The 27,690-nt window shown below is 35.8% G+C and overlaps 1 protein-coding gene and 1 pseudogene across 15 annotated transcripts in view; one reads left to right on the top strand and one right to left on the bottom strand.

Annotated features, from left to right (window-relative positions):
* The window catches only part of PTPRD (protein tyrosine phosphatase receptor type D), a 2,782,277-nt gene that overhangs the window by 328,796 nt on the left and 2,425,791 nt on the right, over positions 1 to 27,690 (bottom strand). The window lies entirely within an intron of this gene.
* Positions 13,360 to 18,236, top strand: LOC138163213 (eukaryotic translation initiation factor 3 subunit M pseudogene; annotated as a pseudogene).

The following is a 27,690-nucleotide window of genomic DNA, read 5'->3' as shown; positions in this document are numbered from 1 at the left end:
CTGTCGCTGTCATTTTCATCAAGACAATATGGAACAATTTTGTGGAATAAGTGGAAGAATGAAATTTTAATAATGAAGGTTTTTTTCCTCATATGGAACAAAAATCTGTCTGTCTACAGCTTCTACTGACTGTTTCTTGTTCTACTCCCTGTGATTAATTAAGCAGCTCAACTTTATTCAGCCTGTGTTACACACACTCTTCAAAAGCTTCAGAGAAAGCTATTATATTCCCATGAGTATTCTCTTCTTCAAGCTGAACAGTATCAGTTCCTTCAATCAGTCCATGAGGTCCTTCCCCATGCTGATTGCCCTCCTCTGAACCAACTTGTAATCTCTTTAACAACTTCCTAAAATGTGACATTTCATCTATTTATTTGTTATTGTTGTCTTCCAGTTGCATCTGACTTTTCCTGACCCCATTTTGGGGTTCTCTTGGCAAAGATACTGAAGCGATTTACCATTTCCTTCTCCACTTCATTTTACAAATGAGGAAACTGAGGCAAACAGGGTTGTGTGACTTGCCCAGGGTCACACAGCTAGTAAGTATCTGAAGCTGGATTTCAACTCAGGAAAATGAGTCTTTTTGATTCCAGGCCTACCACTCTATCCACTGGGCCATCTAGATTGGTGCCATAGTGAAAGTGAACACAATTGAAAAAATTATGGACATAGCTTCAGTGGACAATGATATTATCTCTTACATAATCCCTTCAAATTATTGTTTCTTTCTTATAGGCCTTTAAACTCCCTTTAATTTTTCTGTGTACAATATAAACAAGGAAAAACACGATGATCAAGTATTGAAGTGTTGAGGACAAATCCTGAATTAGCTTAAATGTTTAAAGAAGATACAAAAAAGGCCAGTGCCATTGTGTTTAATGACTACATGTACCAGTAAATTCTTTCATACAACTGCAAAACAACTAAGTTTTATTGTTATTATGATTTAACTTTAACTATTTAATTTCAAAATACAACAAAGAACTTTGATTTTGTTCATGTGGCAATTCATTCCACTGAGGCAGATAAGTCAACCATAACTTCAATCAAGTCTTAGTGAGTTGTCTGAGACTTGAAGGGCTTTAAGGGATTTGCTTGTGATCACAGAAATAAGAAGTATCGCTCCAGAATCATCATACCGAAGCACCTTGCCTCTCTCATTAATGGGTACCATAAAAGGAGACCACAGGAAAATGGGATGGTTCAGTGCCAACTACACCATTATTTATTGAAGAAATAACTTAAAAGTAAATTCACATCAACATCAAAAAATCATAAATTCAGTAAACATCAGTAGCTTCTTTGTTTACAAAGGACATGTGTTTTCTTGGAAAACAAGGAAAATATCAAAAGTAAACTCATTAGAAGACTGTGAAAGAAGAGTAAAAATCTAGGTGTGCCTTTCATAAAGTCAAACACCTCACTCAGGAAAGCATAAGCGCCAAGAAATACAATTCCAGGAGGTCTGTATAAAAGAAAATCCCTTTGGCAAATGCACTCAACATATACATGTGTCATAACCCACATGTATAGTTATAAGGAAATCTTTCAGAGTGCCGGGACAGCTTTTGCCAACTGCCTAGCAATCAGAAAATCAGCAAGCTTCTGACACAATCAGAGAAGTTGTTTACTTCTGTTAGAAAACAAAGGTCTGGTAGCATTGACCCCCCCAAAAAATCTGGATTTGGCCAACATACTAATTAAATGTCAAGTTTTCTAAGATAGCCATTCATGTCAAGAAGGAAGGACTTTTTTTTTTTTTTAAAGCAATCGGGGTTAAGTAACTTGCTCAAGTTTACACGGCCAGTTATTTCTGGGTATGGTGCTAAGTATCTGAGCCCAGATTTGATCCCCACGTCATCCCGACACTGGAGCTGGTGCTCTTACTCGCTGAGCCACCTGGCCGCCCCAAGGACTTTTTTTTTTTTTAACAAGAGACACCTAGGTTCTTGGTCCCAACTCTGTCATTAATTAGCTATAGGATTCCCAGGGAAAAACAACAATAAAAACAAAAACACAACCCTGGGTTTTAGAGTCAGATGAGGTGGATTTAAATAACAGTGTGGCCACTTGCTACTTCTATGACTTTTTGCATGTCACTATATTTTTGGCCTTCAGTCTGGTCTTGTCATCTATAAAATTGGCCCAGAGGATCTCTGAGCTCTCTGTTAGCCTTGATATTCTATGACCTGTGAGAAATTATAAATCCCAAGTCAACAGTCTAACTAGGAGCATCTGAAGTAAAGTGACATTTCTCCCACACTCAAACTTTGTTTTAGATACTGCAGCATGGAACTTATATCTTTAGGCTCTTTACATGAGGGTTTTTTTATATAATGTTTTTTTTTTACAAGTTTGTTACTAGCTGTTGTATTATCTTTAAAAGATCTAATTTCCCTGTGGATTCTTTATCAGTCTGTATCTTCAATATCATCTCCTTTGGTCTAGAAATAGAAACTATAACATGTTTTGTTTTATTTTGTTCTGAAAACAGTGATCAGACATGGAGAACAAAAACAAGTGTGATGATATTTAAGGATTCTTCTATTCACAACCTCCCTATATCAGACTTTTAAGTTTTACTTTATTTTTTTGTTTAGATTTTCTTTATCTTAAAGAGAAATATTTATATAATATCAGGAAAAAATAATTCTCCTAAATACTACTCAAAATAATTGTGAGAAAATAAATTTTGCTTAAAATTTCATCATGAAAAACATACAAGGAAATTGTGATACCCTTAATGTATCCATTTGGCTCTAAAGAACTTTAAAGGGATATGTTGAGAACTGAAGAGCTGTGCATCTTCCATGTCTAAGATTTAATTATAGCAAAATAAGAAGCTGTATTTTTAGGAATTATTTGACTAACAATTGCTGAAAAACCATTTTATATTACAAACACACACATATACATGCACATATGCCCACATAAAGAAGCTAGTTTAAGTGAAATTAAAAATTGAAGTTCCTTAACATTATTTACAATGAAAGAACATTAGTATGGCTAGAAATTAGTTTCAATTGTGATTTTTAAATGAGTATGAATGGATTTCACATCAAAATGTCTTCAGTAATTATCAACTGTATTACTAAGTTATAAGATAGTGTAAAGGAAAAATAATTACTTGTCAGATGTTCATTAAAATTTACAAAATGAAAAGGATGAATAAAATCATATGCAATAACAAATAACCTCACATGCTCATATTCATGACTCTGCCAGTTAATAACAGAATTTTAAAAATGCATTAATATACTGCAAACGTGAGACTTAACTTCTCTTACTTTGTGCTACAAAAAAAGAAAAACAAAAGCAAAAAATCCCACAAAAATAGCTAAATATATCATGTTTTAAATTACAACTTGAGTTCTGTCATCCCAGAATTCCCAACCTATTTTTGTGGAAAGAGGGAGCAGAAAAGGAATATGTGAAGAAAAAAGAGAGAGGAAAGGGGTGGGAAAGGAAAGGAAAGAAAATAAAGAAAGGGAAAAAGATGCATCCTAAAGGAGAAAGAAAGGAGAAAAGGATGAGGAAAAGAATATATAAAGAAAAGGAGGGAAAAGACATTTGAGAGAGACTGGGAAAGGCAGAGATAAAAATGTAGCATACTGCTCCACAATTTGGGGCCCATATATCCTGCTCAATTTCTATTTGCATGGGAATTGAATGTGTAATTAAGAGAATATTACTTGCCCATAATAAACTTTCACTTGGAGATAGTTTGTGGATATTTCCATTTCTGAATACCTAGCTTCATCTCCTGTCTCCATGTCTTTACACTACCTTTCCTGATGCCTGGAATGCTCTGTGTAGCACCAATGCAATATTTATAGTGCCAATGATCATGATATAGACCACGACTATAAATATCTCATAATGTCTGATCCCAAAATATACCAGATTCTCCAGGTAGAAGACATAACTGAAACATTTATTTAGACACCAGAAAACCAAATCTCAAAACCAGTAAGCTGATTCCATCATAGTACCAAAGATATTAAGAAGCCATAACACAGAGAGCCATGCCATCCTTCAGCCTTCCCACAAACCAATACAAGATCAATATTTACTCACAAACCTCCCTCTCTCCTTGTCTGAGCACCTCTCTCTCCCACCTTCTCTCTGGCTCTGGCTCCCAACTTCCTCAGCTTCCCTTCAGCAAAATCCTCCCACCACAGGCTCCATGTGACTACATTCACTGTGATGGGGTAGAGTTTATCTTCACAGCAGGGAAGATTCCTGTGGGCTCTTCTGTACCCTTCAGGAAATTTCCTCCATCACAGGCTCCACGTGATTACATTCAGCCTATTAGGGGGCAGAGTTTACTTTCAAAGCAGGGGAGGTCTTCAAACTCCCCCCTAGGTCTATTAAGGGGCAGGAAAGATCTTCAAATTTCCATTCCCATTTTACTCTCTTGCCTGGAAAGCTCTTCCTCCTCACATCTCTTAGCTCACCCAACTTCCTTCAAGGCTTAGTTCAAATGTTACCTTCTTCTACAGGCCTTTCCCATTTTACTTTGTTGCTAGTGCCTTCATCTCTGAAATTATCTTACCTCTAAGATATGTGTGTATATATGTGTATGAACATATTATATATATCTGTATATATATTAGTGTAATTAAAACATATGCAATTAATATGTTATAGCTGTATGTAATGGACATCTGTATATATCTTGTGTATGTACCTAGTTATTTACATGCTGTCTCCCCCCTTTAGAACATGAACTCCAAGAAGACAGATGATGTTTTTTACCTATATTTGTTTCACTGACACAGCACAAAGTTTCTTGGAACATAGTGAGCAAGGCTTTTTGACTGCCTGATTGATTTATTTGCAATGCAAATCCAGTTGGACATTAAAGACAGACTCAAATAAATGGGGAAAACTGAAGCAACCTCCTAGTCTTGTGACAAAGATAAAGAGAATGTATTTCCCTCTCTCCCTCACTTCTCCAGGAATCCTGGCCTTGAACCTGGTAGGCCAACTGCTCCTCTGTTCAGGCAGTTATCTTCATTGAAAGGCAAGAAAAGAAACACAATGGAATATGCTGAAGTATGTTCATTACAATGACTAAAAAGCATTTTTTAGAAATATAAAGTGGATATCCCCTTCTTAAGGCTGTGGTTTTTAGATGTATGAAATGGCATGGAAAATCTCCATAACTGGGAAAAGATATAGATGAGTTAATAGTCTAAGTGTGTTTCTATTGTTCTGATACATTATTTTGAATCATATTTTTGCACATCGTCCCTCATCTATGAATAACAATGTATGTGTAGATAAATTAAGATTTGCCAAGTACTCTGCTCACAACAACCTTGTGAGGAAGCCAGTGTATTATTATCTGCATGTTGCAGATAAGGAAATTGAGTGTCACATTACCCATGGTATCACAGTGAGTAACTGGTAGAGATAAGATTACAACCCCAGTCTGCTGATTCCAAATCAGATGTTCTTTTCACCACACCACAGGCATTCTTACTAACCTACTGTCAGTGGGATATACAATTTAAGTTATTTTCCAGTGATAGCAATGGGTCTGCCCTGAGCAATTCCTGTTTTCTTCCTGGTCTTCCATATAACTATAATCACTGTCTGCTTGATCAAGATGTGTATGCCTAGATTAGGATCTGGCAAGAGCTTAGTTATTCCCTAGGCCAAGGGCAAGGAACCTGTGGCCTTGGGGCCACATATCACCCTCTAGGTCCTCAAGTGTGGCCCTTTGATTGAATCCAAACTTCACAGAACAAATCCCCTTAATAAAAGAATTTGTTCTGTAAAACTTATACTCCATCAAAAGACCACACCCAAGGACCTAGAAGGGCACATGTAGCCTCGAGGCCACAGGCTCCCCACTACTGTTCTTGGAAAAACAGAATGCCTGTAAAGAGATTGAAACTGTGAACTAATTATTGCCATACTTTTAATCACCTTCAGCAGCTGGCCAATAACCCTATAATCAATACCAACTGAAGAAACCCATATTTAGAAGGAATAAAGAAGTGTTTTCAGGATAAAAAAAGTCCCTTTCTTTGTACTCTAGCTTTTGCCTTCTTTCATTCTCATACATCTTCCTTACCCAAGACAGAACTTATATGGCATAGGAAAATTAGAAATTTTCCCAACTCCCTTCAAGGTTACGCTCAAATCTCAGTTTTTCCTAGAGGTAACATGGGAAAATAGAAATATGAGAGGCAGAAAGAATAATATTCTTTCTCTCTAAGAGAATATAAGCCCCACTGCAACAGTAGCAGTTATGGTGCCCTGTACGAGTTTTTTAACCTCTCTGACCGTCAGAATCCTCTTCTATAAAAAGAGGTACTTTATTCTATAAAAAGAAAAATGAGGAACTGAGAAGTTTGTTGTTAGGAAAGTACCTAGAAAACTTTAAAGTACTATAAAGATGTAAGTTACTAATATTAACTGGAAAAAGGAAGAGTAAGGGATCTGCTCTGTTTTGAAATTGACACAGCACATGGAATGTTAGGACTGGTCATTTTTAGAGGACAACTTTGCCTGGCTGGCCAAGGCCAGGCCACAGGGAAGCAAAGACCCATTCAATCCCTTGGGTAAATCTCAGACACTTAAAGATTCCATACAAAAAAAAGACAGGTGCAGTACTTTATTTGACTGACAGTACAGGTATCTGTTTAATTAAGGACCATGTTAACATTAAAAAGCTTTTCTTCAGAATAACTCTGTATTATTATAACCAGGAGAAGAGGCAGACACTCAGAGAGAAGTCACTGCTCATTCTCACAAAGCTGATGTGGTAAGACCAGGATTCGAACCTAGGACAGTTAACCCAAGTCTCCAGATTCTATGCAGCAGAAGCTCCATTATAGCAGGCTAGATCTGAATAACCAGGAGGAGATTAAATGATCTTCTGCCTCTTGTCTTCCTCACTGTTGGTAAATTCCCTCAATTCTAGCATTTACTCTTAGGGCAACGAGTTCATCTCAGGCATTCTATTTTAGAGGACTGGACATGAAATCATGGGTCTTGTTCATTCCTTCATTGACTCCATTTATTAGTTCTTTTTCCATTTGGAGGAGAATAGCATCTTTTTTTAGACATGCCTGTCCCCTGCTTTGATGGTGTTCTGGCGGAGGAACAAGAATGTGAATGCTGAAAAGGTTTTTATAGAGAATGACATTTTAGACCACTCAGGCTCTGTTTAGGCACTGAAGTTGAGCACAAGTGAAGAAAGCACTCAATTAGCAACTCTATCTTCAAAGGGTATATTATTCTCTCCTCAATACACATGTGTAAGTCTCATTAGCATTAATGGGAGCTGTGGGAGCTCACTGCACAGAGAATATACCTCCAAGTCTGTTGCTGGATGAGCATGCAATTAAACCTTATGGCCCAAATTTTTCAAGGAAGGCACACTGAGTATGCTAAATATCTGTGCAAAATGGAGTCTACATCAATTGAGAATGCCAAGTTATCACCTCTGAGTGAACAGGAAGAAATCACTGCCCAAATGAAGGTCTATTTAGGCATCATTTATCCTCTCTGAAGTGAATGAACAGACTTCATTATTTTAATTGAAATTGATATGCCTTTGCTTTTAAGGTAGGGTATTAATAGTTGTGCAAACTATAGTCTAATTTCAAAAGTAGGCTTTTTTTAAAGCAGTGGAATCGATGATGATGATGATGATGATGATGATGACAGCAACAGCAATGATATAGTTTGCATTTATATAGAACTTAAAAGTCTGCAAAGAATTTTATAAATATCATTTCATTTTGTCTTCACAAATATTGTGGAAGGAGGGTGTATGTTATTGTCCTCATCTTAGAATCTGGGAGATTTGGGTTCACATCCCACCTCTGATACTTAGGGTAACGAGAGAAGGAAATAAACATTTATTAAGTACCAACTGTGTGCCAGGTACTGAACAAAGCATTTTACAAGTATCTCACTTGACCCTCACAAAATCCCTGGGAGGTAGGTGCTATTATTATTATTCCCTTTTTACAATGAGGAAACTGAGGCAGAAAGAGGTTAAGTGACTTTCCCAGGGTCACACAGCTAGTAAGTGTCTGGAGCTGGATTTGAACATCTGATGCCAGATCTAAAATTTTATTCACTTCACCATCTAGCTGTCTTTAAGTTGCTTCTTAGCGGGATGACTAAATGGACCAACTGTCACTTGTTGGGTGACAATGGTTAAGACTTCACTAGTCTGAGCTTCATTTTCTTCCTTTTTAAAATGGGAATAAGCAATATCTATAATACTGATATATTCACATGTAGGATGTTGGAAAGCACAAATGAAATAATAACACATGGATAGTGCTTTGCAAATTTTCAAGTACCGCATAAATATTGGCTACTATTAGACTGAGGAACTTATTCCAAGTCCCACATTATACAGCACAGATGAGGAAACTGAGAAGCATAGAAAGGCTGAGAGTCTTTTCCAGGGTCATGATACTACCAAATGTCTAAGGTGCTATTTGAAAGCAGGTCTTCCCTGTTCCAGGCCCAGCACCCTATTCTCTAAGGCCTGCTGCCCCTTCTTTCTTTTTTTTTTCAACACTTTAGTTCAATAAACACTATTCCCTCGAAACAAGGAAATACAATTAAGCAAAATTTAATGTAGGCCTCATACCATAGGCATAGATATCCACCTCTCTGATGAGAAGTGGAAAGTATGTGTCTGTCAGGATTGCAAGATGAACTTTCCCTACTTTGCATGAATTTGGGTTATTTTTCTCTAACTACAAAATGGAAGAAAGAGGGAAAAGTTTTGGTGTCAAAACAATGCTGAAAAAACTGTTCATTCACACATGATGTAGCTGGGAGGTGATAGTTTTACTTCTTCTATCCAATTCAAATGATAAATGTCTATATTTCAGCACATGAAATCAATATACATTAAGTTTCAGTAAAATATCTGTATGCATTAACATTAGCTTGGATTGCATGATTCATCTCTTTATTAAAAAATACATTTATATTGATATTTTTGTTTTTCCATCATCTAAATGTCTCCCAGTAGCCCTCCCCTTCCTCATTCCCATTCCCTAAAATAAAGAATATTTTGATCCATCTCTTTTTAAGTTCAAATCAGAACTAGGGATATAATATTAGCAACAATCCAAATAGTATTAAAGCTCTTTATAATAGTAATATAGCCTTTGTAATAATCTGTATTGATTTAGTACCCTGCCTTTGGATAACTACCTTGGTCTCATTTGGATCATCTCACAAATGCTCGTGTATTTAAGATGAATATTTTTGGCTGTGTAAAGAAAAGACTGTCAAGTCTTGAAACACTTGGATTCAAATTATCTTTATTCATCACAAACCATTCATCAGGAGTCTAACTTTATATGGCATGATATTAGGTATCTTGGGAATTTACTTAATACTTCAATGGGTCTGAGATTTCATTGGTATGAATCCTTCCTTCACCTGTGCAGAGAGAAACTTGCCCACACTCTCTTATCCCATTAAATTCTTTCCATGTCTTTCTGTGAATCCTTTAAAGGCAATCTATTTTGATGTGCTAGAGACCACCTTCTAGATATTCTAAAAAGAATTAATCCCTTAACAATGTTTGGGTAGCTTCTAAGTACAACACCCCCCTGCATTTGGCACTGTATGGGGTTTGGAAGAAAACTAAAGGTTAGGGACCCCAGCCTTAACAACAACAAGAACGGCAATAATAACTAGACTTTGCGTAACAGACTAAGGTTTGCAAAGCACTTTACATATCTTAACTCATTTTATCTTCACAGCAACCCATGAGATGACAGCTATTATTAACCCCATTTTATAGGTGAAAAACTGAAGGACAATGAGATTAAATGACTTACCCAGGGTCACAGGCCTAGTAAGTGTTTGAGACAGAATTCAAAGTGGCTAGAGAAGGTATTTTACTGGCTACTAGAAATGAGAGGAAGGAAAGTATTAGAGAAGCTATATAAAAAAGAAAAGGGTGCTGGACTTATAGTTGGAAAGACCCATGTTCAAAGTCTACCAAGGATACTTAACAGCTGTGTGACCCTGGGCAAGTCACTTAACTGCTCTAAACATCAATTTCTGCAACTGTCTACCTCATGGGGTTATAGTAAGGATAAGAGAAGATAATATAATAGATGCAAAGGGACTTGTAAACTTTAAATCACTATGGAAATATTAGTTGTTATTATTATAATGAGACAGAGAGTGAAGGATAGTGCTATAGTGAGTGAAAGCAGAAGGTCATTTGGGTTGGAAAATAATGAGTTCAGTTTTGGAGAAGGTAATGAAGTAAAAATGTTACAAGTAAATAAAATCTTTTTAAAAATCTTAAAATTGGCTCTTATGCAGAGTTTTCATAAAGTCCTTGTCAACTTTAAAGCTTATCTAAATACCTTGAACTATGATTACATTAAATGGACTATTAAGAAAAAAAAAGATTTATGTTTTAGGACAATTACACTGACTTGAGGTCAAAACAGAAACTTATTAGCTGTGTTACTCTGTGTAAGTCATTTCACATCTCTGTTTTTCTTGATTTCCTCAAGTATAAAATAAGAAAAGTAAGAGCACCTAGTTTTCAGGGGTTTTGTGAGGATCAAATTATATAATAGTTGTGAAGCACTTAGAACAGTGTTCAGCACATAGTAGGCACTATATAAATAACTATTCCTTTCTTCTACTTTAAAAAAAGAAGGGGGGTGGCTAGATAGTGCAGTGAATAGCATGCTGGCCCTGGAGTCAAGAGGACTTGAGTTCAAATCCATCCTGAGACACTTAACATTTATTAGCTGTATAACCTTGGACAAGTTACTTCACCCCAATTGCCCTGCCCTTCCCCTCCAAAAAAAAAATAAATAAAATATCTCATTTTGAAAAAAATGGGGCAGCTAGGTGGAGCAGTGAATATAGCACTGGTCTTGGAGTCAGGAGGACCTGAGTTCAAATCTGACCTCAGACACTTCACACACACACACACACACACACACACACACACACACACACACACACACACACCTAGCCGTATGACCTTGGGCAAGTCACTTAACCCCAATTGTCCTACCTTCCCCCTCCAAAAAAAAAGCAAAAAAAAAGTTTGAAATTTTAAAGTATCATTAGCAAGACCTATATTTACAGTTAGAACCTAATAAATCTTAATTAAAGTTGTAGCAGGATGCCTTATCCAGATACCATGGTGCCCAATGGCTAGCAGGCCCCTATCATGCTGGAAAGCTATACATACAAGGTAGTGACTGACTGTGCCTGCTGCATGTCAGAAGAACAACTTACCCAAGTGCAGACAGGCTGAGCACCAGAAGGTTGCTCTTGGGGTTAAAAAAAAAAATCAAGCCCCAGGAACTCATAAAGAAGAGAGATCACAGATTTACACAATACAGAAGTAAAGACTTTATATAAAGTTATGCTTCTGTTGAGAGCTACATAAATAGAAACTGATGCTGATAAGCAGTGTCTAGAAGGTCTTTTCTTTGGATTTTGTGACTTAGAATTACTATTTGGCAAGAAAGACGATCAACTTCCCTTTGCTATAAATCTTGCCAGAAAGATATAGGCCTTTGTGTTTCCGAGACTACCTTCACAGTCAAGTTTGAGTCTGTTCCAAAAACTTCATTGGCACAGAATGCAGCGACCTCCTCCATAAGAATAAGTACTTAAGTCTGTATGCTCTATAGAGTTCATAAACCACCACCCCCATACTCACCTAGCATTCATACACACCACATAATAATATTCTAATTTTAGTCCAAAATATTAGTCTCTAAAATTTTCTCATATGATTTAATTCCTATTTATTATGGGGGAAATTCTCTATCTGGTGAACATGCAAAGGCACGGAAATTTTATGATTCACACAGTGAGTCATAAAGAACACAGCAGGGCAAAGAACTGCTGATTAAGGATGGTACCTAAGAATGAATTTGGGATTTTTGGACTGCAGTTCAAATCATATATACAGAAAGTATGTGTTTTCATGCAGTCTTGCTAATCTAATCAAAAAGGCTTTGAAATGGAAATGAAGGGGGAAGAGCAGATACACACACGTGTGTTTATATAATACATACATCTACATATATATGCATATATATGTATGCGTGGATGAAGAAATTCTATCAATGCAAGTTGGCACATTCTCTATAATTTATGATTTTAGAGTTTCCTAGAGCACTGAAATTAAACAACTTATCTAGGGTTACAAAGCCAGTGTGACTTTGAAATTTATTCTTCACAAAATTAAAAATTTATAGGTGGGACTTGAACTCAGGTCTTCCTAGAGAGCTATTTATGTTATACTGCCTGTATCTACATTTATAATTATATCTCTTTTGATAGATACATAAATATACATATATTATGTTATTTACATACACACATATCCAAACTAGATGCCAAAGAAAATAGCTACAATAACAATAATTCAGAAGTTGAAAGACCAAGATAGTATACGCTAGCCTGGAATTGACTGAAACCAGCAAGGAAGAAGTAGTTTATTAAGCAAAGAATAGAAAAGGGGTTATTCCATTAGATAGAGAAAGAAGAAACCTAGGCCTATTCTAATATACACCAAGAGCAGATTTCAAAGGTTTCCAAAATAATGCACATGATGCAAGTCTAAGAAGAGCAAGAATGTCTTAAAGGGAAATTTCAAAGAGACAAAGAAAAATGATTCCATTTCAGAGGAAAATGGGAAATGGATTAAGGACAAAAGTATGGATACATTCGGAACTCATTTTCCAACTTAATTTCTATGAAGATGTAGACATGTCAAGTCAGGTAATGGAGGATGAATTTAAAAAGCTCACAATGAGCTAAGGCCACTGTGGAATAATAAAGTCAACAAAAATTACTTTTAAAAATTTATATTGGGAAAAGAAAGTATCCAAAAAGGACAAGTCCGCTGCTTGGGGTAGATGGCATAAGGACCAAAGATAGGAAGCAAAATCATTCGGTTTTCTCTTCCAGGGAGAATAATTTATGGACTAGAAAGCATAGACCAAAAGAGTAATCGGGAATTGAAACCTAAGATGAATATGGAGATATAATCAGGGAGCACTGAGCTGCTCTTTATGAGTTCAAAGGCCCAAATAAATAGCTGAAAGAGCCAGTGGATGAGAGCGCTGAGTCAGAGTCAGTGATTTCTGAAACACTATAAAGAACAAGGTGGGGAAAACTGGAGAAGGTAAATGTCGACTCAACTCCCAAAAAGGCCAGGGAGCTTGACTTTCATTTCTGGCAAAATTCTAGAATTTATTATAGAGCAATGGATATATTATAGAGGAATACTTAGTGAATAACAAGAAAAGGAAGCAGTGACCACAAAGAACCAGCATGGTTTCAACAAAAATAGTCAGGTCATTCTTAACTAACCTCATTTACTTTTTGACAGGGTTACTCAGCAGGTGGTTGAGAGGAATGGGCTAAAGGTAGTTTGCCTAGATTTTAGCACAGCTTTTGAAAAAGTCTTCCATGCTATTCTCACGGACAAGATGGAGATATGCAGATTAAATATATATTTTAATAAATAACATAATATATTATATAACGATATACTAAAATACTATATATATGGGACTGTAGCAAACACGAAGAGCAGTCATAAATAATTCATGTCATCTTGGAAAGATGTATTTATCTATTAGGGCATGCCAAGGATCAGTCCTGGGCTATGTGCTACTTAAAGATGTTTTTTATCAACAATTTGAAAAAAGACATAGATGTCATGATTATCAAATCTTCAGGTGACACAAAACACAGTTACGATGAAAAACAGGAAGAAAGGTCGGGCAAAAGTTGATTTGATTAGATTTGACAGAGATAAATGTAAAAACTTAGAAGTGAGTTTAAAAAGCAAAAGTACTTGATCAGAGTGATGTCCTACAGTGGCGATGGAAAAGATTTAGGGGCTTGACACAGGAAGCAAAAGAGAATATGATCTTTGGCTCCATTGAGAATACTCTGTATTCTGCCTACTTCTAAAAACATTTGGAACACTCCATCCAGTCTGGAATGCCACAATTTAGGAAGGAAATCAACAAGTTGGAGAAATCCACAAAAGGGGTAGAGGACCTCAAGACCATTCCATATGAGAATGAGATGAAAGAACAAGTCTGATCAGACTAGACTGTAAGTCTATAGACTTATAAAGCTATTTCCAAATATTGGAAGGACCATCATGTGAAAGGGGGATTAGACTTACTCTTTTGGCCTAAGAGGGCATGGGCACAAGTGATGGGAGGAAGTTTCAAAATGGTAAATATCAACCTTATGAGGAAAAACTTCCAAACAAATAGAGCTCTCCTAAAATGAAAAGGGCTGACTCAGGAGGGTTTGGGTTCCCCTCACCAGAAATCTTCAATCAAAGGCTAGATGATCACTTATTGGATATGCTGTAGAATGATTATTATTCAGACAGAGGTTGGACTAGAAGGCTTTTGAAGTCCTTTTCAGTCATCAAATTTTGTGAAGATGATGGATGATTTCTAATGAAGTCCTTAAATAACCATCTTTCTTCCTGCCTCAAGAACTCAGCACTTAAGATTAAGTTTGGACAACAGAATCTTTCTACAATTGGCTCTGGGGAAAACTGAACTTTTTTCCCCACACTGTCAGGGGAAGAACGCCAATACTGTTTTCCAAACCTACTTCGATTCTATACACACAGATATGTGTTTATATTCACAAAACATATATTTACCACCTACTATGAGCAATGTGCTAGGTTCAACAATGGATGAACAAAGACAAAAATGATACAGGTCCTACCCTCAAGGAACTTACATTCCAAATATGTATTACTATTGGTTGCACTCAATTTTCACTATTTCTCTTTAACAGTATTATCATTAAAAGTATATCTATGACTTTAAAATCGATCAAGTTTTTTTTAGAAGGGGAGCTTATTCATGATCTTTTAACCATTTTTGTGATTGCTAAATTGGCATCATATGTTAAGCTTTACCAGAATAATAAAGACTTCATTGATTCTCTTGGCTTGTTGAATGAACAGAATATGGCAAAAAATGAGGCTCCCTACTTTTATGGGAATGGCAATAGAGAATAAAGAAATCTCTTTTGACACAATGCAGCAAGAACTTCAAATTGGAGCTGAAGATGTGGAAGCATTTGTTATTGATGCTGTAAGAACTAAGATGGTCTGTTGCAAAATTGACCAAACACAGAAAAAAGTAGTTGTCAGTCATAGCACATATCACACATTTGGAAGACAGCAATAGCAACAACTGTATGACACACTAAATGCCTGGAAGCAAAACTTGAACCAAGTGAAAAACAACCTTCTCAGTCTTTCTGATACCTAAATTTTTACCCATGATTTTGTTCTCTTTAGAGACAATTCTAAATCATAGTAAAACATTCTAAAACAAAAACAAAAAAGTATATCTAAAAGAAAAAAATTATTAAAGAAAATATATCAATATTTCTAGGATTTGTGATTTCATCAATGTGGGTACTTTTTTTTCCTGCAAAACAAAGATCACAATTCTCCTACAACACATTAGATAGAATCCCAGAATTATTGTGATAAAAATTTTCATCACCCTATAGGTAATCTGATGATGAACTTCTTTGAGCTTAGCTAGGTTAGTCCTTGGAAAACAAATAAATAAACTGTCACTGGGTTTCTACTCCGAGACTTTCTTATTTGGCAGGAAGGTCTGGAGACTGAGGTTTGATAGCATATCCTTCAAGAAACCTAAGATTATCTTCATATCACAATAAAGTTATCAAAGTGATAAAGAACTTATAATATAGGAAATAACTAACTAGAGGGAGTTAAATATGAACCTTCTTCAAGTCTCACTGAATTTTTAAGATTAACTTTGGAACTGGTAGGTTATCCCACATAAAGCCTTGATTTCTAATTGCCATTTCTTTTTACACCCAATTAAATTGTCAAAGTAATGAAGAATTGTCCAACTGAGTAGAACTGTGAGGATCCACACACTGCTGCTTCTGCAGTCTTAATTTGCAGATGCATTTGCCTAAAATAAAAACTTAAAGTCACCTCCCCGACAATAAGACCTATAAAACTTCCAACAACTTCTCTTTAAGACAGACACAAAAAGAAAACTTGTTTTAGAGGATAACTCTGAGGTACATAGGGCAAGGACCTTTTCTCCTTCAACTATGGTGAATTTTGACATTGAAAAAAGATTACTATGCCTCTATTCCTCTGATGAAGATGAAATAATGATCACATAAAATGAGGAAATGAAGTGTTTGGCACCTTTCCAATTAGCTCAGAGATCTCAGCAGCTAATCATACTAAAAACTCAAAGAAGTACAGAACTGACTTAAGTCTATCCATTTCTCAAAGCACGCTGCGTACAAAGCCACAAGGAAGACCATCAGGGGTCTCAAAGATTCTATTAGACAGCTCTCTTAAATGAATGAAATTCTTTTTCCTGCATGCTTATTATAAAGCTCATAGTAATTCAAATCATGAAAGACTTGATTTTTCTTATGACATTAAAAAATGAATAGAATTCATTTTCAACATTTCTGAAATTATCAACTTAGACCTTTAAAGCTTTCTACTCCAGTCCTGGGCAAATATTTAGTTGACACACTGAAAATTCACCTCTCCTTTGATAGTTCCTGCATCTTCCTGAAATCCTACACTTTCTTACATGTATTCTTTTTTCATTATTGCCAAATCTCTTTCAGCCTTCCCCTAATATTCGACAACTTTTGCTCTTATCTGTTATTTTACTTTCACACATACACACACACACACACACACATGTTGCTGAGCCCAATCCACCAGTATAGAGGATAATTCTGCTGTTATCATGCAGAAGATCAACCTGAAATACATAGTAATCATAAGGATATTTGCCATTTTAGAAACTATGTTAGGAGTCAACCCCTCTCTGAATTTCAAAGACTCAAAGAATATCTAAAGATCTATGGATCTTACTCCAACCCCATTTATAGATATGGAAACTGATAAAATCAAACAATTTGCTAATGGTCACACGTGGAGTCAAGAAACAGAGATCTAGATCCCAGCCTCCTCAACTCCAAACCCACCTCTTTTCCCAGTGTTCCATGTTATGTCTCTCATGAGCCCCCTTCCACCATTCTAGTCTTTTTACACCTTATTACCCTGCCTCCCCACCAACATAATCTACAATCCAGTGATACTGGCCTCCTTGCTGTTCACTGCACAAGACACTCTTCCTCTAGACTCAGAGGACTTTCATTGGCTATGTAATCAAGGCCTGGAATATTTCTTTTTCCTCTTCTCTACCTCCTGGATTCCTTCAAGTTCAAGATGAAAGATCATCTTATACGAGAGGTCTTTACTGATCCCTCTTAACATTGGTGCCTTTCCTCTGTTGATCATCTCCAACTGATCATAAAAATACCCTTTGTTCATAGCTGTTTATATGTTCTTCCCTTCCATTAGAATGGGAGCTTCTCAAGAACAGGGACTGTTTTGTGCTCTCCTTTACATCCCTAGTATACTTAATAATACTTGTTGATGAACTGTCTGCTCAATTAATACGCATACTGTATCAAGACTTGAGTAGTTAGGTGCTCCCTCAAAGCAGCTTAGCAAGGAGTCCTTATTCATTCAATTCATAATCAACCACAATTTATTTGCTCAGTATTCCCGAGTTTCTTCTATTTCCATCACAAAAAAGGCCTGAACAGGAAAGCCTCTCTCTCTGCTTTTTGAAAATTAAGAACAAGGACACAGGCCACTTTCAAATCCCACTTTTAAATACCCTCCTCAGAGAAGAAGGCCCTTCTGGTTTTTGTTTGGGTTCACAAGATGTACAACCTGCAACAAGACAAAAAGAGGGGGATTTCAAGTCAGGGGGTCTTGATTCCCCCTGTAAATTCTACTCTGGTATATACCCCCAATAAGATTTCCTTGGTCTTTAAAGCATCTCTAGGTCAAGGATCAAATATGTTTACTTAACTTTATAAGATGTCACCAGCATAGCTCATGAAAAGGGTAGTTTAATAAAAGCTTTTAAAAAAAATAGAAATTGATTTAATGGAGCCACAAAACTTTAGAAACGAGGCCATTTGAAATAGAACATAGGATTCCTTAGTATCTTATTGATGATACACACTAGAAATGGAGTTAAGGTTACTTAGATCAAATACTGATAATTTACTTATCTTTTCAATATTTTCATCTATAAATGAGGGGGCTGGAACAGATACTTAAAGCATAAACAAAACATATCCAAATGTTTCCTAAATGGAATCATACATAGCAATATGAAGCTTGAGGATAGATCGTGTGACCAAGAGAAGGTAGACAGAAGGGAAAGGGGGGGGGGTCATTAGAAACAAAAGATATAATTTTTGTAGTGGTAAAGAATTAGAAACTAGAAACACTGACTGGGGGATGGCTGAATAAATTCTATTATAAAAATGGAACATCTTTGCACTACAAGAAACTTAGGAAGATATGTATTAACTGATAAAAAGGTAAATGAAAAGAATAAATACAATTTACACAATAACAACACCACTGCTAGGAACAACAGCTTTGTAAGGTTTAGGAACTCTGATGCACTGACAAACCATGATACCACAGGACTCATGATGAAACATATTAACAACCTCCTCCTGACAAAAAAGTGATAGACTCAACCAACATGCTTATAGTGAAAGCACACATTTTTACATGGACAACATGGTAATTTTTTTGGATTGTCTTTACATATTTCTTACAAGATTTTTTTTTCTCTGCAATGGAGGTAGGAAGAGAAAATAGGTGCTTGTTAATAGGAAATAAATAAGCAAAGAAAGGAAAGAGAGTTAAAATTTTAAAGAAAAATTGGGATCCTGGAAAGGAATCTTCATTGACACAAGGAACTTACTGAACACTTCATATCCCAAAAATCTATAATGGAAATGATACTTTGTGGTAAAAAAAAAAAAAAGAATCCTGAGCTCCTCTTTCACTTAAAGCTAAATGTTGTTTAAAAAATTGGGAATTCACGGTTATGCAAACAGGGAAGCTCCGCTTAAAATGTGGAATTCAGACTGTGGACCATACTTAGCAATATTCCCAGGAGACTGCTTTAACTAAAAGGGTATTTAGTCTCTATATTCTGGTGCATTAACAAATGTGTCTGTAGGAAAAGAACACAGTAACACCTGACTCTAATCAATTCAATTAGTATGCATTTAGTTAAAAGGCTTATTTAAACATATCCACTTCAAAATCTTCATCATTATTCTATGAGTGGAGTCTGTGTGTGTGTTTGCATTCAGTAATGCTATATTTCATAGCACACTTATGGGTAGAGAAGAAAAAAAGAGCAGAAAATATGTCTACTGCACAATATTAATGTCATAGGCTCTGTGTAGTAGGTTTATGGAAAAACAGAGTAAGGCAGAATTTAAGTCATAGCCTACTCTTCAAAGAAGATGATTTATGTGTTTGTAAGTGAAGACAAGGGAATTCCACTGGCTACTGAGCTGGCGAGTGGTAACTTTATTAATATATCTTTGTAACAAAGATTAATGGCATCATAATAAGTGGGCTGCTGCACATGCCGTCAGTTTACAACAATCTGGGCAATACCTGGAAATAAGATCTATCATAATAAGATCTAACGACATGCATAAAACCCAGAGTATGCATCTAAAGTTATTTGGATGCACATTCTGCTTTAATCCTGGTTGTTTGATTCCATCCAAATTACAACACAAACAAATCTCAGATGCTTTGGAGCCTCTATTAATGGCAATCACTCAGGAAGAAAAATGCCACAATTGCCATTTTTGAATACCTAAATATTTGACTCAGAACAATCAGTTTTGCTTAATGAAGTCTTTCGAGAGATACAATATTCTATTGTATTTTACTGGTACCTTTTAAAATCATCTCATATGTATGTCTTGTCATGCTTCACCTAGAGCAAAAAGGCACCACATAAAACTACTAAGTGCAGTAATAAAAAATCCTAGTACTATTAATCAAGAGAGAAACAAAAAAGGGAATTACTCCAAGGGTAATTACTTGAGTTTTTTTTTTATTGCATCATATTTTTTAACTTAACCAAAGAACATTCAAACTCTTCTTGAATATAATATGTGATTTTCTTCTTTAAGAATATCTTTTTCCATTGGAGGGAAAAAAGACTTTAATTTTGCTGTCAGTACAGTACTCTTCTGTCAAATACATCCTACCTTTCAACAAATCTGGCTGTCAGAAGTAATGGTGCACTTGATGAGACATTAGTGTGCTCAGAAACCACTATCCTCAAAAGCTGTAGGTTGAATTACAGCAGGAGCACCTTTTTCCTATAAATTGGCTTGATTACCCTCAATCATGTATCTTACATGTTCATTTGCTGCAATCATCATCATAACTAAAACTGTGATTTCTTGGTGGAGACACAAGTTGCTTTCAAATACACTGGTGCCATGTCCTCAAAGCTGGAAGAAATATGGCTAATTTTGTTCACTGTTGAATAAACGCTTAAATGAAAGCAGCTCTGGAGAAAAAATAAATAATTCAGAAATATTCTCCTTCCTCTCTTCTCTCTCCCCACCACTGCCATTAAAAAAAAAGATACTTCTGAGGAGAACAAAAGTTAAGAAATCATTCAGTTTCTATCAGATTTGTTTCTTAGTATTTGCAGTCTGAAAATATGCCATCCCTATATTCTTTAGTTCTAAAGACTTTATTTCCTAGTATTCAGTGGAAGCTACTGCCTTTTAGAGAGTAAAATAACAATGATATAGGCTGAAGAAAGGAGGAAACCAGAACAAGGGAATGGTGAACAATTCAAAATGCAACAAAAGATCATTGTATGTGGGTCAAAGAACTTGGTTCTGAATCTCATCTCTCTCTGTTACTACCTATTGGACTTTGAACTGTCCCCTTTTCCTGGTTCTTAGTTTACTCATCTGAAAAAGTTAGATGAGATTAGATGGTCCCTAAGTTTCTTATGTCTTGAACTGAGAGAACATTGACCCGTATTAAAAGGCTATGAAAATTTCGTAAAATGAGGATAAAGGTTTGTTGATTGATTAACTCTGTTAACAGCCAATTTCTGTATCCTACCAGACAAAGGTAATGTATATTTGTAAAATATATCTGATATCACCTCTAAAAATCTTTTTTTGCGGGGTCTGAAATATATAATATCTCCCTGAAGACAGTAGGCAAAGCCTAAAGGTGAATTTTTAATCTAAACCAAAAAGAGGAATGTTGCTATCCTATGCTGTAGGTCAAATAATCACTCATAGGTCCCACCAAGCCCCCAAGATGATTTTATGTCACCCTCCTGGAGAGGTGTCTTTCAGTATAATTAATCAAAGCCCATGACAAACTCCAATAAGTTGGCCTTTTCCATAATAGAAAATCTGGACACACGGAAAGAAGTAGGAACAGATAAATCCAAAGAACAGAGAATGCAAGAGATCCTACTATTGGCCTTTAGGTTGTATAACTGAGCTAAGCTTTACTTATGTTTTGCTTAAACAAATACCAAAACAAATCTATCCCTGGACTATTTATGGTCTAATGCACAAAAGATCTGACTAGACTGGCATTCTGTTAAGCTTGGATCACCACTCTCACTTAAGAGGTATGTGACACTAGGTGCCTCTTTTAGCTTCTCTAGGCCTCAGTTTCCTAGTACTAAATGATTTATCTTTAATTAGAGATTGGTATGAACCCAAACAAGGCAAACTTCTTTGGTTAAGTTAAAAAATATGATGTAATAAAAAATATCTCAAGTAATTACCCTTGGAGTAACCCCCCCCCTTTTTCTCTCTTGATTAATAGTACTAGGAGTTTTTATTAAATCCTTTAATTCTACAGTCCTTCAGGTTTGAAAGTTCTATAAGTGATGTTAGATTCAACTGGGGGGGGGGAATCAGATGTCCACTAGAAATATGCTCCTTTTTCATTTAGACTTCTTGGAAACCCTGGCTTTAAGCAAGGTTTAACTCAGCTTCTTTTGACTATGGAAAACCTTTCATGATCCCTGTTCAGTCTTCTCTCCCTATTCACAGTACATAGTATTTACTTATAAAAGTTTTGTATCATCACAAAAGAATGTATGTTTCTTGAAGGTAGGAATTTTTTCTTTCTTTTTTCCTTCCTTCCTTTTTCTTCTCTGTCTTTTTCTTTCTCCTTCCTTCCTTTCCCCTTCCTTTTCTTTCTTTCTTTCTTTCTTTCTTTCTTTCTTTCTTTCTTCCTTTCTTTCTTTCTTTCTTTCTTTCTTTCTCTCTCTCTCTCTCTCTCTCTCTCTCTCTCTCTCTCTCTCTCTCTCTCTCTCTCTCTCTCTCTCTCTCTCTCTCTCTCTCTCTCTCTCTTGTTAACCTCAGTATTCAGTATTATTCTTGGCCAATAGCAGGCACTTAACAACTACTTGTCAAATTGAATTAAATTAAATAGAATACCCTAGTTTGTCTTCTTTATTTTGAAATGATATATAAAATATAATAGATGAAATATAATTAAATACAAAATAATTTAAATACATTAAATACAAAATAATTAGAGATGACAAACACTAAAAGTTGGAAGAATCCAAAGAGTAGAATCAACAGATGTCTCTGCAGGGTCAACAGATCTGTTATGTCCCATATGACTTTTTCCTGGGATGGGTGTGTGTCTGTGATCCCTTTGTGGTCTGGGGAAGCCTATAAATCACTACTCAGAATAAGATTTTTTAAAAATATAAATGAAATACCTAGGATACAAAAGGAAACTAATTATATTGAAGTAGTTATCTACCTATTTAACTATCCATCCATCTATCCATCCATCCATCCATCTTTTTTTAGAGTCCACATACTCCAGGTAAAATACCTCTGGCCAAGATAGTCCAGGTTATGGCCTGATGACTTTCACACTCCCCACTCCCCAGAACATAGATCCTGAAACAGTGATGTCTTTCTTGGAAAGCTAGAAAAGATATTCTTCCACTCTTCAGGAGAAACAAGGAACCCACCCTAAGCTGGGTTCTTCATTATCCCTCTCTTCGCAACAACCAGAGGATTCACCTCGGGGAATATTAGAAAGAAGAAGGAACTCCTTTTATTTTCTTCCATTCATTCTCCTTCAAACCATTGTCAAGTCTTACATTCTAGTTATGGCCTCATTTATCACTTTAATTTTACTCACTAAATAAGGGGGGATTAACCTTGTAGAAAATATGCCCTGGAAGGTATTTGAGTGCTTTCTAACTCCCCCAAATTAAGAATTTTACTTTTTACTGATATATGTGATTTTGTTGGGGGAAAGGTGGTAGAGAGCAAAGGATTATATATCCTATTTTGGATTATTCCCACCTACAGGGTTATTAACCTTTCTTGTGTGTCATGGGCCCCCTTGGTTGTCTGGTAAAACCTATGGGCAACTCAGGAAAATATGTGTAAGGACAAAAAATAAAATACAAAGGATAATAAAAATCTATTACACCATTAAAACATATATTTTTTAAAGTTTACAGATTTTAAGTTCACCCCTCCTAAGAGTATTCGTACTAGCTATATATAAAGCCCTGAATATTGAAAATAGCCTCTGTGTGTGTGTGTGTGTAAAACAGTAGAGAGTTATTTAGAAGGGAGGGGGGAATACAGAAATAGTTTCCATATTGATTTACTTGCCTTCTTGATTATAGGAAAGCTTCCTTTTGTAATGAGCATGGATAGACACCTAGTTCTCTATACAGTTTTCTTCATATTACACTCTGTAAAAAACCTTAGGCTCTCCTCTGGGAATACCTAGACTGTGATCAGTTTTTCAAACTGAACACACTCATTAATCTCTTGTCTGAAGCATTTTAATGCAGACATACTTGTGAAGATCTATTAGTTAAATATTATTAGTTAAAAAAAAGGTCCTTTTTATTAAAGGGGCCAATACAGTACATTAAAGACAAAATCTAAAATAAAAGTCACCATCAAAGTTGGAAGGTTAGAAATACACACCCATTAGAGAACACATCAACATTCATTACTCTACAATGCACATGTTACTAAAGTTATTTTCAAAGATTACAGATAATTGATCCTTAAAACTAAAAGCACAGTTTGCCAGAATTAAATGTATTATTCCCAGAATTGTAGTTCCTGCTATTCTTCATAATAGTTTAAATGGCATGAATACAGTAACTCCCGTTATTCAAATCAAGTTTTAAAAAAATTACATGTATTACAAAAGAGGTCTAATACTAGGACTTAGATGTACTTTCATCCTTGATGAAAGTCAACTCTCTGCACACAAACAAAAAAAATGACTAAAAGAATACGTATGAATAATTTTCAAAACTGTATCACAGAAACCATGAGTTGAGAGGAGTGAAGATGAAACAATGCTATCCAACTCCTGCCAGAGAGGTAAGGGACTTGAAGACAAGCACATAAAGTTTTGGGGTATGTTTAATGTGGAAATCTGTTTTGCTGGACTATGCCTACTTATTATGAAGACTCTTTTTTCTTTTTCTTCTTTTAAATTATTCAATTGGAGGAGGGTTAGTTGCGGAAACGAATGGAGGGAGAGAAAATAAATGCTTGCAAATATTTCTTCAAACTATCACCATTAGGAGGGAGGCAGAAGTCTAATTCTGAATATCTTGAAATTTAATATGATAACTATCTTCCTAAGTCATGTAGATTTTTTTTCACTGAGAACATACAAATGTAGAATTACTGAAGTTTATATACAGATAAATTTACATGAAATTATTTTTATAACTGACAATAAGTTTACATTTAACTTCTTTAAAAATTTTGACTCAAAAATATTTTTGTGATGTTTCATGAGTCCACATTAAACATACATAGTCACACAGTTGCCTCTTGTTTTTTATATTGTTTACTGGAGTCAGACATCACAAACCTCTCTCTCTCTATCTATCTATCTATCTATCTATCTACCTACCTACCATCTATCTCTACACATAATTATATAGAGATATATCTATATGAAAATATATGACTACTTTTGTAGCTAACTTTTTGTATATTTGGCATTTTTAGGAAAAAGATTGTCAAGCTCCGCTTGTTCAAGTAGTATATTCAGGGGAGGCTAGGTGGCTCAGTGAATAGAGCACCGGCCCTGGAGTCAGGAGGACCTGAGTTCAGGTCTGACTTCAGACACTTAACACACACACACACACACACACACACACACACACACACACACACAAACTAGCCACGTGACTTTGGGCAAGTCACTTTCCCTCCAAAAAGCAAAAAAATAAAAAATAAAAATTAAAAAAAAATTTTTAAATCAAGTAGTATATTTTTTCCTGATGACCTAAACAACTAAGCTCTATGGGTATTCACGTAGCAATATCTCTATATACCTATCGCTATCTATATAGAGAGATACAGACATAGACATAGATATATAGATATAGTTGTAAAAAAAAAAACTGGGTTTCCATATTTTGCCTGGGCTGGAGTTATAGAGACATGGCTTTCTACCTCTCCAAGCCATAAAGGAATTTTGACCTGCTTACATATCTGATCTGGGTCAACTCACCCCTAATTAGCTAACATGGTGCAAATATACTGTTTCTAATAATTTCAAACACTTTTGCTGATTTGCAAGCAGTTCCCTACCTTAGATGCTAGTGACAGAAGTCAAAGAAATGAAAGCAATATCATCTGTATCATGAGCTTACATTCACTCAGAAAAGAAAACATAAACACATATAAATATTGGGCAGTGGACTTGGTTATCTAGAAGAATTGTGTTCAAATCCTGAAACATTAAACTAACGAGGTGACCCTGCTTCTTTAGCTGATGCTGAAGAAAGTGAAGTAGAGGTGAGGACACATGAAACAGCTAGAACAAAGGCATGGAGATAACAGACTTAGTGCAACATGAGAAGAACAGAGAGAAGGGAATGGTTAGATTATAGAGTCTAGGAAGGAGAATAAAAAGGATTAAATAATAAATTGGGGCCAAATTGTAAAAGAATATAAAAGACAAATATTATCATGCACTACTGTATAGGAGAGCTATATGCTTTGGTACCTTATTCCTTTGTGATATCGTTCAGTCATATCAATCAAATCCAACTCTTCGTGACCCCATTTGAGCACTTTTTGGCAAAGATGCAGGCATGGTTTGCCATTTCTTTCTCCAGCTCATTTGACAGATGAAGAAACCAAGGCAAGCAGGGTTAAATGACTTGCCCAGGGTCACATAGATTTTAAGTATCTGAGGCCACATTTGAACTCAAGTCTTCCTGACTCCAGGTCCGATATTCCATTCACTGCACCACCTAGCTGTCCTCTTAGCCCTTTACCAGATTGTAAGATCTAAGAGTGCAGAGGTTGTTTAATCTACACTTTGAATATCCCCCACCTAGCACCTAGAATAGCATACTTGATAAATTTTTGTTGTTTAAATGAGATAATGTATGCAAAACTCTTTGAAGCCTGAAGCCCCCATATATTAAGGTAACTATTATTATTATCATTTTAAGCACTAAAAATATACTACTAGAAAAACAAAAAAAATTGCATGTGCTTGAACATCTTTCTTCAATGGAAAGGTATGCATTCAATTACTTTATCATTTGATATTAACTTATTTTAAGTACTCATCCATTTTTATAAGTCAGTTGAAGTCATTTCACTCCATACCCCAAATGCTGGCGAGCTTGCTCAATGTTGGCCACCCTTCCTTTTGTCTCAGTCTTTCATAAAAATCCTTTTGTGTGACTGTCAAGCAGCTGTGCTTTGTTCTTTAATGTTCCTAGCCCAGCTCCCCAGCAGAGACCACTTTATACCATAAACTGTAAAGTACCATTTTCACAGCGGGGACAACAGTGTTCATCTTCAAAAAGAGGCATTAATAAAATGAGACTGTAATGAACATGCTAATTCTGATCACAGAGTATCACACAATGGCACTGATAGGTGGCTACATTCTCGTTGAAAAATAGTAGAAGTTCTTCTCCAACTGCTGTAATGGTGCATGCTTTGGAAAGAAGCATATGTATGCAAACATTTTTCTCTCTTTCCCAGTGAAACATCTTTTAGCTCAATCAGCTACTCACCTTTGTCCAGTAACTTCTGTCTGTACTAACTCAGTATCATTCAACTTCTAACAAATATTTTCTTCCTGTCGTTTAAGTATTTGATGTAGTGGTTTTCATTCACTAAAATGTGTTATGCCTAGGGACACTCTGCATGTATGTGTGGAGCCACCTCTGGGCTGTCCCTCTAACTCTGATTCGATGGCTGGGTCCCCTGGACAATGGATACCTCAAGAGAAAGTTACTCCATGGGTCCATACTCCTAACACTGTACCTCATAATAACGCCCCCCCCCCGATGTGTTTGTTTTACCTTTAATCTGTCCATAGATATAATTAATGCAAAGAAAAGTCATTTACAGAGATGACATGATAACAACAACACATCTTCCCATAAAGCTGAGATTCATTCTTTTACAAGGACACCCAGTGTAAGTGAACGGGATTGACAAATAGAGCATTAACAAAGTAGAAGATGGCGTTTGTGGGGAACACATGTAGCCCAGGACCCTCTGGCTGCTGCCCTTCCTCCTTGTCTTCTTGGAATAGTTTCAGAGTGCTCTTTAACATAAAACAATGAAACAATGTTTTCTCTTAAGAAACTTATATTTTATCCAAGAAGACAACATAAACATATATATATATATATATATATATATATATATATATATATATATATA

The sequence above is a fragment of the Petaurus breviceps genome, unplaced genomic scaffold, assembly GCF_028583685.1.
Source record: "Petaurus breviceps papuanus isolate PSGF00001 unplaced genomic scaffold, PetGlider_PUasm1.0 187, whole genome shotgun sequence".
In the NCBI taxonomy this organism is placed as follows: domain Eukaryota; kingdom Metazoa; phylum Chordata; class Mammalia; order Diprotodontia; family Petauridae; genus Petaurus; species Petaurus breviceps.
This window is presented reverse-complemented; position numbering and strand designations above follow the sequence as displayed.